This window comes from Corythoichthys intestinalis, chromosome 20 (genome assembly GCF_030265065.1).
Source record: "Corythoichthys intestinalis isolate RoL2023-P3 chromosome 20, ASM3026506v1, whole genome shotgun sequence".
In the NCBI taxonomy this organism is placed as follows: Eukaryota; Metazoa; Chordata; class Actinopteri; order Syngnathiformes; family Syngnathidae; genus Corythoichthys; species Corythoichthys intestinalis.
Window position 1 is genome coordinate 29850580 of NC_080414.1, and position 12833 is coordinate 29863412.

Sequence of the window (12833 nt, forward strand, 5' to 3'; positions counted from 1 at the left end):
ACTAGGAAAACACACACAGGTGAGAGCAATGGGTAATCACAGGGACAAGTCACACAAGGAGAAACCAAACACAAAACCTAACAAAGACTAAAAACGCCTATGACCATCCCTGCTGTTTGAATAGTTTTATGTTTGACAATTCAACACAATCTTTTATTTTCTATTGAATGTTTATCCTAACAAGTTGAATAAATATTATCAAGCTTCAAAACAGTTGGTCGGCCATGTTTGATTGTCAATGGGACATCAGCAATACACATTTAGAAAAAAAGAGCTTAGGAATTTTTTGTCTTTTTGGGTCCAAAATGTGGATTATATTTGGTCAGTGAAGAAAACAACAATTTGGACATGAAGTTTAAGGTGTCCTGAAAAAAGGGACCCAACTGGGCCATTGTGAACATTTTTTTCTTTGAAATATAAAGGCAACATCAACTGCATGCAAATTCGGCCAAAATAGGCTTGGGTGTTAAAGGGTTAATATATGTGCTTTTGAGTCATGTTGAGGACAGCGCGCGATATCAAATACTTCATTTTTTAAAGATGTAAGTAACATACATTCAGAAAAATAAGTACAAATGACTTATATTATGCAGAGTGAAATGGAATATATTATGAAGATCGCGCAAACATTGACTTTTTTAAATCATAAGGAAATGAATAAGTAGCGTAATATAAATGAACAAATATAAGTCCAAAGTGCACGTTGACAGGTAAGTTGTTCTGAACCTCCCCATCAGAGCAAATAAAACTAAATACGATAAATAAGCCTCCTCAACTCTTTCGTTGCTCTTAAAGATTCGATCCATTTTATGTTGCATTGCCCTTTTTTTGTCGCATCAATTTTTTTAAAGCTGTTCCAGAAAACATGCACATTTGATCACATGTCAGTATGTCAGCCAACTGAACGGTTAAATGACTCCAGGCGTTTTGCTTTGCTGCATGCATTCGCACATTGACATGACTCATCATCGTCAGACTTTGATAACTGCAGCAGCTGGGGAAACCTCCATGCCGTCCGTGGAATAAAATAAATAATAAATATTGGTGGAAGCGGATGATGCTACACAGGCACTTTATTATGCTTGTTGTTAACACTTGTGTATGTAAATCTGATGTTGGTATTGTTTTCTTCTTGGAGCTGAAAAGCATGTGTGGCAGCTTAGCATTTTATTTTATTTTTTTACATAGCATTTTGACAGTTGCTGTCATATTTTCGGAATCAAAGCACCGTGTACCGGAACAGCATTTCGGCCCTGAATCTTATACCGGAACTGCGTTCCTGACCGTTCTGGCCCACTTTCAACCCTGAGTAAGAGTAGCATTTTTTCTTCACAAATCTACTCAAGTAAAAGTAAATCTTAATAAAACTACCCTTAGAAGTAAATTTTTCTCAAAAAGTAAATATAACCGCGTATGTGTAACACGTTACTACCCACCTCTGGTTGTATATGATGTTCTTTTTTTATGCACCGTAACTCTTGCGCATATCTCACTCGATGTCATATGACAGAGCAGTGATTTTCCCCATCCCCCAAGTCTGATCCCATTGGCTGTGTGAACCCAGGGTGATCATGGACACGTTTCCATGTACCATATTCATGAGTTCTGAATTAGTCTTTCCAACAAAACTGCAGATAAATCCATAGGCTTAAGACACTATTAAAAAAAAAAAAATAAAATAACAAACAAAAAAAAAATCATAGCGGAAAACTATTCAACCTGGCAACCCAAGCTGCCCGAGGCTCTCACAGCTGTGTTGTTTTGCAAATATGGCAGCTTTTGCTCCCGAAACTTTTATGGCAGCGAATAACCATTCTTTTACATTCAGTTGGACTTTAATTACTATCCAACAATGCTTAATAAACAAGTTGCATCATCAACATACTTCTGCAATATGAATATGGCGACAATAAATGCTTAACAGCGCGGGGAAGAGAACATACCTTCGTGTGTGTCCATGACCAAACTTTAATTTATGGAAAGGTTTTGGTGCTTATTTGGAATCCCTGCATTCGCGGCTGTTTGTAACGTATGCAGAACCGCAAATTTCTGATGGGGTACAAAATCTGACAAAACACTGGTCCGGCACCAAAGTTTAGGTGAGTTTTACAAACATATCAGCACCGACACAGATTTGAAATGTAATATGAAGATGAATCTGACTCAGTTTCAGTGTTTAATTTGATAAAAGAATTGCTGTGGTTCTAATATCAACTGTCAATAATGGCTTGCAGCAGTTATTTGGGAGAATAAATAAGTACAAAAGAACTACAAAAGTTTAAAGTTTAAAAAAAAAAGTTTTTTAGAACCATGAACTTTAGTACAAAATTTTAAATTTTAAAATTTGTAAACTGCAATTTGTACTAGTACATGTAGAAAATGATCTTTCCCAACACTGCTCACATGGTACAAATACTAATTTGCAACTCTTCAGCTTCACATTTCACAGAACTGGATACATATGAGACATAAGAAGTTTAGAAATTGAAAAACTAGACCTACCAAGATGGCTGTCATCCAATATTAAATACTCAAAAAAATTGATACTTTAAAAGTCCACCTCTTCCCTCAAGGTGTAATTTACGGTAATTAACAAAGTAAGACTTATCATTAGACTCGACAGTTGCTCTCAGGGACGTATAGGACAAGGTAAATAAAGTTGTAAAATTTGAATGTCAGTGTTATGACAGCAGCATCTTCAGGAGTATCGCCCCAGGGATGAGTCATTTTACTTTATGTACTTATATACAGTACTAAACTTACAGGCCACTTTGTTAGGTACACCTGTCCAACTGCTTGTTAACACTTACTTTCTAATCAGCCAATCACATGGCAGCAACTCAGTGCATTTAGGCATGTAGACATGGTTTAAGACAATCTCCTGCAGTTCAAACCGAGCATCAGTATGGGGAAGAAAGGTGATTTGAGTGACTTTGAACGTGGCATGGTTGTTGGTGCCAGAAGGGCTAGTCTGAGTAATTCATAAACTGCTGATCTACTGGGATTTTCACGCACAACCATCCTAGGGTTTACAGAGAATGGTCCGAAAAAGAAAAATTATCCAGTGAGCGGCAGTTCTGTGGAAATGCCTTGTTGATGCGAGAGGTCAGAGGAGAATGGCCGGACTGGTTCGAGCTGATAGAAAGGCAACAGTGAATCAAATAACCACCCGTTACAACCAAGGTAGGCAGAAGAGCATCTCTGAATGCACAGTACGTCGAACTTTGAGGCAGATGGGCTACAGCAGCAGAAGACCACGCCTGGTGCCACTCCTTTCAGCTAAGAACAGGAAACTGAGGCTACAAATTGCACAAGCTCATCAAAATTGGACAATAGAAGATTGGAAAAACGTTGCCTGGTCTGATGAGTCTCGATTCCTGCTGCGACATTCGGATGGTAGGGTCAGAATTTGGCGTCAACAACATGAAACCAGGATCCATCCTGCTTTGTATCAACATTTCAGGCTGCTGCTGGTGGTGTAATGGTGTGGGGAATATTTTCTTGGCACTCTTTGGGCCCCTTGGTACCAATTGAGCATCGTTGGAACGCCACAGCCTACCTGAGTATTGTTGCTGACCATGTCCATCCCTTTATGACCACAATGTACCCACCTTCTGATGGCTACTTTCAGCAGGATAATGCGCCATGTCATAAAGCTGGAATCATCTCAGACTGGTTTCTTGAACATGACAATGAGTTCACTGTACTCAAATGGCCTCCACAGTCACCAGATCTCAATCCAATAGAGCATCTTTGGGATGTGGTGGAACGGGAGAGTCGCATCATGGATGTGCAGCCGACAAATCTGCATCGTGTGATGCCATCATGTCAATATGGACCAAACTCTCTGAGGAATGCTTCCAGCACCTTGTTGAATCTATGCCACGAAGAATTGAGGCAGTTCTGCAGGCAAAAGCGGGTCCAACCCGTTACTAGCATGGTGTACCTAATAAAGTGGCCGGTGAGTGTATACTTATATATGTTCGTGGGCGGTACAGTGTTGACTCAGTAGCACGACACCTCACAGTTCTGCGCTCAAGGTCAAGTCAGGTCACATTTATTTATACAGCTTGTCTGATATAGAGCTTAACAGACAAACACCAGCTATCAAAAAGTAAACATTAAATGTTAAAGACATAATTTACAGAAGATGAATGAAATTATGTTCCTTACATGCTTGACAACAATGGCAGTGGTCCGTTTTCACCAGTGGTGATTGCTCTAAGACTACAAGGGAAGCTCAGCTTCCCCCAAAATGTCAAAAAATAAGTTATAAAATGTATACTGCTGTGTGTACATGTCATTGACAAAATATGCACGACAGTGTGCCCAAGTTTTGTTCAGAATTAGCTTTTTATTCCTGGTTACGATGAGCTTTTCATTCACGCAGCTTCACAGTCGCTTAGAGCGGTATTTTTCAACCTATTTTTATGATGCACTTTTTTCCTTAAAAAATCTCAATGCCAGCAAAAATATAAAACAGCCCACATTATCCTGATATGAACAGGGAGTGACTCTGAAATGCCCCTATATCAACTGGAAGTGAACCCGAAATGCCCCAAAATGAGCAGGAACTGGCCTGATATCAACAGGAATTGATCTGATACCCCATCCATAACAGGAAAGCTACCATCGCAATATCTCCAGAAATTACATAGTCTAGTAACAATATGAAATTGTGTTTGATTCGTAGTCAATACACAAAGAAAAGCACATTTTATAATCATATTTTTACTCAGTCAGTGTGACACCTGGACCTGTTGCACAGAAGTAGGTATCATTCAATCCCCGGTGAAAGTTAATCACACTATGGCCAGTTTTTTTTTAGTCTGTGGTAAATCCCAATAAAAGCAAAAGCTTTCCACAAGGAAACATTCATTGCTTTCTTTTGACTGCCACTCATACTTGGGCCTTCATCTACTGTAGGTCCGAATTTTGATCAATATCCCAGTTCAAAGTTAGCAATCTTTCCTTTTCCAAAACCTTTCCATAGCTGTTATCATTATAGTTTTGCTAGCACCCAATGCTACTGTCACATCCACCTGACGCATCACGAAACAAAGTAGTTAGCTACCTGTTGCCACCTACAGATATGGAAGCGTACTACATGATTACCGACCATTGGACAGCACAGATGGTCCTTAGCAATGGCAAATTTACAGATTGATTTTCCCCCAAAACAATCAATTAGGTGAAAATGGATGATTTTCCACAGCACACCAGACACTACACTACGCACAGTGTAGTGTAAACACTGCTTTAAACAGTGCGGATGCTGTGCCTTTCTATAGTTGAGAGTGCATTGTTCCACTACAGTGCAATGAGACAAGTCATTGGCTAAAGGCTGGGTTTATCCTGCCCATCGGACACTGTGCATCTTTGGGGTGAATGGGCAGTGGGCGGGGTTTGCCTGGCCCGGACACTCTGCTTCTCTGCGTGATAGTTGGAAGATCTTTCTGTGGCTTTTCTGCATGATGGTTGGAAGATCTTTCTGTGGCTGAATCCTTGTTTGATAGACAGAGAAATGAGCGAACAGTAATCTTGTATTAAAATCCATGGGAGGCATTTTTCAATTTTGATTCCGTTGTTTTAAGTTGAACTGATACTTTCATAATCATCTTAGCGGCACTTGATTTGTTAAAAAATGACTAGAGAAAAACTGAGCTATTTCTGGTGTGTTTTTTTTTTTTTTCTAGCTACTTGTGCTTGGAGACTTGACTTCTGGCACTCTAGTTTCTTTCCCTACCGAGCCGCAAGTGCCGCTGAGCCCCACCACCATTACAAAGCACTCACAGACAAACAAACTTTGAGCTTCCCTTCATTGAAAGACCAGCATCCGCCACTGGTCTTCATTCATTCATTCATTCATTTTCCATGCCGCACCATCCATAAATATGTTTGGAGGTAAACAATTGGTATTTCTTACAACAGTACTAATCATACTTCTTCCACACTACTACTTTAATTTAGCGACTTCACCTTTAAGGTAATTAATGAAGGACCACTATCTGGATTGAAACAATCAGTACTATGTCTTGCTGACTTCCTATCAAAGCAGATCAGCCAATTAGAGTGCTTTCTCTCGCCAGTGTCCTCCAACTGGTTCGACATGCTTAATTGGCTGTAAAAGCCACTAGCAAAGCTGACAACTTCTTATGTGCAGAGTGCACTGTGAGCTATAGCTACAGATTAAATGACAACAGACCCTGAATCTCCAATCGCATATACACTCAACTGTTAGGAGAAACTGCTGTGCCGCAGGATCTGTCACCGTGCAGTTCTCGGTCATTGTTGAAAATTTGTTCAATTGTGTATTATTAGACGACAAAAAGTGATGACTGTTAGATATACAAGCCAGCCGGCTTTTTTTCTGGAATCAGTTTACTTTTTATCGGTCTGCCACCTCCCACAATGAGTGGGGATTTTCCATTTACAAGTTAAAGTGCATTCGCCTTGACATTAGGGCTTGTTATAAAATGGCTCCTAATCTTGCAGTCTGGAGGTGTATGAAAGCCTTTGCGCAACCAAAATGTCACTTTTTGAAAATACAAAGCGTGACTATAATTGGCTAAAAGTTATAAAATATTATAAATCATAAGCGGCTCAGAAAATAACTGAATGAATGAATGAATGAATTAATGTTTTTGGTGCTTTTCACATTGGCAGTTACCATAAAGCTGATTGCCATATAGACAATAAATAAGAAGTGACACATAAATGTCAGGGAAAGCCTACTAGAACATCTGAACTTTGGAGGAGGTTAATGCAAGGCACTATAAATAGTAGAAATTGAGTGTACCATGTTGTTATTCCTATGTCTTAAAGTTCAAGAAAAAGCAATTAAGTTCATGCTTCATTCAACTTTTTTTTTATTAACATTCAGAGGCGTCACTAGGTTTTAAGAACGGAGGGGTTGGCCTTTAGGAAATGACCAGGATGTAAGTGAACGTAGAGTACAAGCATAAAACTTTAAAAACAGCTAACACAGACTGATAATTTATTTATTATTATTAGGGCCCGAGCACCAACAGGCGCAAAGGCCCTGTTGTTTTGCAAAGGATTATTACTATTCCTTCGTCATGGCAAATGAAAATGGCCAATTTGGAGGTCTGAACATGCTCAAAAACTCACCAAAATTTGCATATACATGCGGCTTTGCATACATTTCTATCATTTTGGAACATTGCGAAAAAATGTCTAAATATGGCTCAGTGGCGCGTCCTTGAATTTTTAAAAAAAGGCCTCTCTCTTTAGGTTTTTCCAACGTAGAGCGATGAAATTTGGGGAGTCGAGTTGTGCAAAATTGCTTCAAAATTCTCTTGCTCCTATATTCCAAACCCAACAGGAAACCGGGCATTTTGGATTGAATTTTGAAAAACGTAATTTTAGTCGGAAACCAGCGTGCACATTCGAGACCATTGCGCCAAGGCAGTTAGTTGGATCCTCCTCAAAATTGGTGAGACTGTTATTGAGATAATGAGATGTTAATTTATTAAAATGGTGAGTTTTCATTCACGGGCCTGACCTGGGGAATCTTTTTCATATCTGAAATGCGTGTGAGGTATCCAAGCCGGAACACGACTGCATTCAAATATTACCCATTAGGCCTGGCGCCCCCTAGTGGGAACAGGAAACACCCTTTTGTACGAGAATGGCTCCTCCTCCTCGGGAAAAAAAAAATCAATTGACCTCAAACCTGCATCAGGGGAGCCTAAAGACACGTGTTCAGGTATCTGATGAAACATATTTTGTCGTTGTTGTTGTTTCAGTCTATTTTGAATACAGTAGAACAACAGGAAAAATGGCATGTTACCTGGTAGAGGGAAGCATCAAAGAATGCCGTCTGTTTTTAAGGGTGGCAAATCAGTCTATGACTCTGCTCTGACTCCTCCAGGCCAATAAAGGTGGGGGAGTGATTATTATTATTATTATAATTATCCACTGATAATAATCATATGAATGAGCTCAGCTCCTGTACTTATCGATACATAAATTGAGAAACACCACTGATACTCCAGAAGGAAGTCACCCCAAAGATATTGGTAAAAAAAAAAAAAAAAACCTTTAACGCATCCCTCCGTTGTTTTCTGCTTTGAAGTACAACCTTATTTCCGCAGTAGCGGAACCTAACATCGGCAAAAAAATGAACCACACGTTTCCAAAGATGGCCGATGGACTCTCTTTCTCGGCTCTACGATCCCGTAGCAATTTAATTTCCTTATGTTTTCAGTTAAATTTAGCTCTTTTCAGCTTGCTATGTTGATAATTGCGATGTTTGTTTACCGTTTTTGTCTTACTGCTAAGAGAGAGGAAGTGACGATCGGCCCGCCATGATATTTACGTCATCAGCCATCGTGCTGTGACCCGGGAATTTAACTACTGCTTTCACTCACACCACTTCCAGGGAAAGTCCTGGACATCATACTAAAACAACCCGTGAAATATCCGTGTAATCTCCATGTCAGTCGACCGGGGAATTTGTTTTCACATTCAACTGCTGCACGGATAAATCCCGCGATATTCCTTGTGTTTCGGAGTGTGTGATAGGGGCTTTAGATTACTCACTACTGAGAAAAAAAGCCTGTTTTTACTCTAACGTCGGCCCGGTACTGACTTCGAGCAAGGTCACAGGGAAAATGCAGAGAAGGTGTTCAGTGATGTGCGCGTTCTCTGTATGAACAAGTGGAATGGAATGGATAATTACACACTTAAGGCGCCTTCTACCTTACTCTATTAAGTGAGGGGAAACTGACAGATTTATGATCATATATACTTTAATAATGAAAGGTGATATGATTATTCTGGAAACCTTAAAGTGCCTACGACAGGATAGAAAAAGTCTTAAATAGCATTATTATGTGAATTAGAATTAGAAGAATATTAGAATCATTTTTTGAGACAACTTGACTATATACAACAATTTGGCAAAGCACAGATGATGAGAAATTATTAATCTGCCGTTTAGCCACGCCTACCATTATAGGACTCTAGTGTCCCCAACAGGAGGATGACGTCGGAAGGGTCATGGTTTCATCTGATTTAGAATTCAACCCATTGAGGGGAAATTATTCATAACGTGGAAAATGCGACAAAGAGAGCTGCAAAATGTCATTGTTTCAGTCTCTCTACTCCAACATTTTTACAGGATATTGTGTTTAGAGAAGTATTTTTTCCAAACTGCTAAATAAATGGTTGGGTCATGACAAATAACAGTCTTTTCCTAAATGGAATATGAAATATTGAAAATGCATTTATTCAGTACTACATGGTAAAATTACTTCATAATGGTCAAAACTGTCCACTTCTTGCACCTCCCAAATATATTTTATGCCACAGGAGTTAGTCCGTCTTTTGTCATTTCCTTTCCCCGGCTTCAGAGAGCGTAAACAAACCAGGATGTGTGAAAACCAGCCGACATGCTAACCTGAACAGAGTAATGTTTCAACGTCTTATTCTCGGCTATCGAAGCGAATAATCACACAAAACAACCCAGCATCTATAACACGGCGGCGGGGTTGTCGATTGTCTTTGCCAATCGGCAACCTGCTGGAGAATGACCGCCGGACAAACCGGCCGACGTCGGAGGAGCACGTAGCTGCCACATGGTCAACACGAATATGGCGTAAAAAAATGCTTTCTACTGGCAAGATGTAAACAGTGAGAAAACGGCATGCAGTTGTTGTGCAGCTAACATGACAGGATGTGTCGGAGGAGAACTTTTCTACATGTCTGTCCATGATCAAACGTAACTAAATAGTCGTTTATCTAAAGAAAGTTTGTAGTGTTACATTGTAATTGCTGTATCCGCGGCCATTTTTAACACAAAGTTGCAATTTCTGTTGGGGTTGAAAATTTGACAGAACACCGGGCACGTGAAGAGGGCAATAAGCCGAGTATAGAGGGGGGTATGCGACAAGTCGCCGGTGGTCGGCCAAGTGGCATTCTCGGTGGACAATCAGCCACAAAATGCAAGCCACCTCCGTATTAAAACGTGTGCCATGATCCCATTTTTGACATGTTTACTCACTTCTTTGTAAGTCCAATGGTCCCACAGTAGTAGGGCTTGTTTTGGCCAAAATCCGCGGTGAATGAGAAAATTTTGAAACCCAAGGCTCACACGCCTCTCCCTGGTGCAGGATATTTGGCTGGCGTGATGCAAAAAAAAAAAAAAAACAAATTAACCCGCAAAATCAGCTGAATCTGCAGTCCATCTGCATGCTATAAAAGCAATGCTGTATTGTGAGATGCTGACCCGGGTGATGTCACATTCGCATTCCTCCATAAAACAGGAAGTTATTCATTTTCATGGCGCGGGATTCAAAAAATTGAAAAAATACGATCGCTTCCACACACATCCAAGCGGTCCATTTCATTCAGGAGCATATTCCACGTGAAATATGAAATAAACATGCTTTCTGGTGTCATAGGCACTTTAAAGTGAATGTGTCAGCATCTTTTGTATTTTTGTATTTAACATTTAGGCGGGCTTGAGAAAATTTTAAAGGGGCTGAAGACACCCTATGATAGGCCTAATGACACCACTCTTAACATTATAAATTCTGAACCAAATAATTTTTATAGCACTACCTAGCCTTAGTATGCTGTCGAGAAATGTCGTCAGAACGTCACGAAATGTTTATCAAGCCTATGCTGTCTCTGTTGCATGGCAGCCGTCAGAAATAAATGACGGTTGAGACTACGTCTCTGTTTTGAAACTCATTTCCTCTTGAGTAAAAAGTAGGAGGAGGGGGTGTGAAGCAAGGGAAGGGAACTGTTATTGAGGTTGCCATGGTAATTCAATTTAAGTAACCGCCCCTCCCTCTCTCGTTCCCCCTCATTTCCTCCCTCGAACAAAAAAAGCAAATATTTCTGACAGAAATTCCCTCAGCTGTGGCGGCTTCCACCAGCCGATCTCAATGAGATTTGGATGAACGTAATTCCCGCTGGGGGGATCTCCTCGCTCACATACGCGCTTTCCCTCACGATCTGCTAAGCACAGAACAACGTTAATTTCTAGAATTTTAAGTAAGTGAAAATCATTGGAATGGAAACAAAGATCATGCCACGGCAACGTCATACTTTTCATGGAAGTTATTAAACATGGAGTTTGGAATGTAGGTGTCAAAGTAGATGTTCTTTGCGGTTCTGGCTCGACATGGCTTTGCATAAAATATAAAACCCTATCAACACTGAATGTCATTTTGGAAAGAAGAACATCTTTACGACTCACATTGAAAGCTGTTGTTGCATGGAATGCAGTGTTTATTTGAACATCAAACAGGAAGCCAAGTTATTCTAATCTCCACCCTCAACTCAAATGGGTCCACTGAGCTTTTATTTTCCTCCTCAAAATAGAAAGCTTGGTAGCTGAAGGAGACCTTTCCTAATTCCCCAAACAGTGGGTCAGCTCTCTTTTAAACATCTCTCAATGATAACAGCCTGTTTTTTCCTTTCGTACCTCACACAGCCGCTACTATGAAGCAAGGGCTTGTGAGAGCTTGTGTTCTAGGTATCAATTCAATGCTGTGTTAGACTGTGATCTGGATAGAGCATTTGTGAGAGATGTGCATGCACACACACTCTGGGTTCGTGTTCAGTTTAAGTGCAGGCCTTTCTCCCTACTGACTGTCTCAGTCACCATCTGCCATGTTGGAATTTTGCCGCTCGTCTGGAAGCACGAAGTCTGGTTATACTGTCTCGTTCTCTGTACTGCACTTCTTTCGAGGGGATTCTGTGCTCTTTACTGAGGGCATTTCACAACAAAAACAGTGGCAATTTTATAACGTATATACGTTATAACTTTATAACGTTTTATATACTTAACTGTAGTCTACAACTGTATTGTTTTAAGTCAGGAAGCTGTAATAAAATTTTTTTGAAGGAAATAATCATCCATTTTTAGATGATTTCTTTATATAATAGTCATTCCATCCATTGTGACTTACAACATGCCTAAATCTACTTCCTGTTAAATTGAAAAAAGTGACATTTATCCGATTAATCGATTAATCGTTTGCTTAAACGTCCAATTAATCGATTATAACAAATAATCGTTAGTTGCAGCCCTAGTGAGTGTCAAAATCTCTGAATTATATTTAATTTTGTTTTATGCTTGTCAACTGATTAGTTTTTGCTTTCCAACTGCTCTGTTTTGTCTTTTCCCCTTTCAGGGTGTTCCATTACTGCATGTTATGAACAGTGAGTTTGCTGGGAATGCTGAGGTAAACGGCAGACCCAAGTGCAAGGAAGGATTAGAGAGTATACTGGTGAAGAAAAAAATTATCTCTTTTAACATGTTCTCTAATTCTCTTAATGTACGGGCGATGATGACACACAATTCAGGAGCAAAAATAAAGCTAAGCTGAATACTTTTATTAAGAAAAGAACAATTAAAAGATGGCTGGCCAGCCAGGACTCAATCCCCGAGAGTGCCCCAGGTACCATCGAGAAGATACAGCATTGACCTTTAAACGCATACAGTTTTTGTTATTCCAAATGCTAATAGGCTGGCCCCCATTTAACCCATGAAGTGACGCACACAAAAGGGGAATTTTACAGGCAGTTATGGTCTCTGCTTTGACCTTGCTTCAGAGAACGTGAGAGATGCACTCTTATCTTATCCAAATTAAGTCAGAAAGAAGACTAACAATCTTGAAATGGCTTTATCAAGTAAAATGAACAAATATATGGGAATATACTGTATATCTCTACAAATACACACATAAGAAGCAAAACACTTATTTCCAGTTTTAACCTAATAGACTTTAGCACTCAGAGACGGTATACTGTACTAAACTTTGAAAGTCTGGTTTTACGCGACCATAATTTTCCGC